At 40.7% G+C, this 2,911-nt stretch overlaps 1 non-coding gene across 1 annotated transcript; it reads left to right on the top strand.

Annotated features, from left to right (window-relative positions):
* Nucleotides 1-267: 267 nt before the first annotated feature.
* Nucleotides 268-373, top strand: LOC145561065 (small nucleolar RNA R71). The gene has a single exon (XR_014093649.1). It is a non-coding gene; the product is annotated as a small nucleolar RNA R71 (small nucleolar RNA).
* Nucleotides 374-2,911: the final 2,538 nt, after the last annotated feature.

Below are 2,911 nucleotides of genomic sequence, written 5' to 3'. Positions count from 1 at the left end.
TTGTGTTCAACTTTGCAAGCCCCTTGGTCAAAGCTCAATTTGATGTTGCAATTAATCAACCTTCTCTAATTCATACATCCCACCTTTCTTCGGTGCATTCCTCCTTCTACTACCCCAAGAGTAGTTCTTCGCCACTTCTTCGATTGTCGCTTCAACTTGGTTTTGGGGGATCTTAATCAATTGTCCACCCGCCCCTGCATCCCCAAGTTAGCTCTAGACATAGGTTCCAATCCATCATAGAAGAATCGCATGAGCAAGCTTTGATTGTATTCATGATGAGGACATGCTTGTACCAATTCCTTGAACCTTTCCCAAGCTTCACTAAGACTCTTACCGTTTCTTGTTCAAACGATACAATCTTCCTCCTCATATCAACGGTCTTTTCCTCGAAAATGAACCTCTTCAAGAATGTCTTGACTATCTCTCTCCATGTTGTGAAAGACTTTGGCCTCACTTGCTTGAGCCACTTCTTAACTCTACTCGAAAGAGATTGTCAAAATAGATGCATTCGGATGTACTCTTAAGACACTTGATTGGTTTGAATCATGGCACATAGCTCAAGGAATCTATCAAGGTGCTCAATGAGATCTTCACTTTGAAAACTCGACCATTTCTCCCCTTGTATCATCCTTGTGTATTGGGGATGAATGGTTTGAATGTATTTTGAATTAACTATCAACATTTGAAATTTATAATTGATTATCAGCATTTGAAATTCCAAAATTGAGATGAAGCATTTAGAATTCTATGTGTTGTTTGGTAACAATGGTCTATCATTTGGCAAGCTGACACTTACCCCAAGATTAGAGCTTTTCTTTGGCAGCTAGCCTATGATAGACTCCCCACCAAATCAAACCTCCACCTGAGAAGATTATCAACCTCAAATTCTTGCCCTTTTTGCCCAAACACACCAGAAAACTCCTTTCATCTCTTTATTTCTTGCCCAAGAGCCCATGAACTGTGGCAGCTCCTGGATGCTCCTAACCATTGCCTATACACTCACCCCTCCCCATTCCAAGATTGGATGGAAAAAAACTTATCTGCAAAGCTCCCTGTCCAAAATGGTGTACCTTGGAAGATTATTTTTACCTTTGCCCTATGGGGCATTTGGATGAGAAGAAATAAATGGATTTTCAGCAACCTAAACCTCCCATCTCAAAAGTCTAAAACCCAATGCCTATGGGTTGCCTCTGAATGGTTTTACTCAACAAAAAACCACCAGACTACAAAGCCTGTTGCAAAAGCTTGAGTTCCTCCCCCCTTCTTTTCTCAAGACGAATGTTGATGCATCTTTTATCCTATCATCAAACCAGACTGGGTGTGCTGGAGTGTGTAGAGACCAATATGGCCAATGGAAAGGAGGCTTCCTATGGAAGGGCTACACCCCCCTCTCCTAAGGAAGCTGAAGTGAAAGCTATAAGCCTTGGGCTAGAATGGATTACAGAGAAAGGCTGGGAAAAAATCATAATCCAATCTGATAATAAAGAGGCAGTGGAAGACATTTCTCAGTCAATCCCCCCTAACTTAGTCACTCCTTCAATTGTGCATTGCAGGCAGCTGTTGTCACAGGTTTCTGAAGGAAGGATTATCTGGACAAGACCAAAGTTGCTGACATCCTTGCAAAGCATGCTAGAGGAGTTTGTAATCAAATGTATCAATTATGTAATTTAGACAACCCTCCCCCTGTCTGTATAAATGAATTAAGCATAGACTTTGCGTCTTTTGGACACCTTTTGCATCACAGAATGTAACTATGCTATTTCCTGTGAGCAGTGAACTGAATGATGTAAACTCTAATTTAACAGCTAATTAATACCTATCCTCTTTTCAAAAAAAAAAAAAAACAATGAAATATCAACTTCAGTATTAATAGAACTGTTTTTAACATTATGGAGGCTCAAGGCAAAATAATAATTATAAAAAACATTTATTTTTATAAGGGAAATTCTCAATGGTACTCATCAGGTTTTTATTTTTCTCAATGGTAAACAATAAAATATCAAATTATCGTTGGTAATCTATAATTTGTAAAACTAATTCAGTGGTAACATTAGTTTAGCATTTTAAGAAAATATTAACCATGGTTAATGTTTCAAAAGGGAGGGCAATGAGAAATGCCTAAAATACCCCTATTTTATAAAAAAAATCCCACCCAATTATTCCCTCTCCCCCACCCAGCATAGCCTAGCCCAGCCCCTGCGGCCCTGCCTACCCACGATCCCGGTGCCGGCGTTGACCCCACCATTCATTTTCTCTTTTTTTACGGTGCCACCACTTCTATCACCACCTTAACCACCACCCATAAAAACACTAAGAAATCGCAAGATCGTCAAAGATCGATCGCTAGTACCAGAAAACGAACTCCCACCTATTCCGGCGATATTTAGCAGAGTTTGAGGAAGGGATGTCGGGTTTCAAGGTAGCGAAAGGCTCATAGCGGCACTCGAATGCGGAAAAAACCTTAGCGTAGCAGCTACTGGAAACTGCCATTGAAGGAGATTGAAGGTTTTTTGAGGGTTTTTCTCTCTCCTCGAGTTTTGTGTTGGTGTAGTTTGGTTTGGGTGAGTAGCTAGCTGTTAATCCGGGGGAACAAGAGGGAACCAGGCAAGGAGAGCTGATATAATTGGGGAAGGTCGTCGACGTCAAAGGAAGGTCGTTGCCATGGACAGGGTTGCCGGCGCTAGGGGGAAGGAAAGTATAGGGGGTCGCGCCGGTTGCCGCTGACAGAGGAGGGGGGCTCTGACAGTGGGTTGGGATTGGGGTGGTAGGGTTTTTTTAATTTAATTTATAGGGTTATATTAGTAATTATGCCTTTAATTAACTAGGGTTAGCTTATAATTGCATACTTATATTATTAATGTCACCATTGAATTAGAAATGTTAATTAGTGAGTACCAAAGATAATTTCATA

Source organism: Chenopodium album, chromosome 9, assembly GCF_948465745.1.
Source record: "Chenopodium album chromosome 9, dcCheAlbu1.1, whole genome shotgun sequence".
Classification (NCBI taxonomy): Eukaryota; Viridiplantae; Streptophyta; class Magnoliopsida; order Caryophyllales; family Amaranthaceae; genus Chenopodium; species Chenopodium album.
The sequence above is the reverse complement of the archived record's forward strand: the minus strand, read 5'-3'. Positions and strand labels throughout refer to the sequence as shown.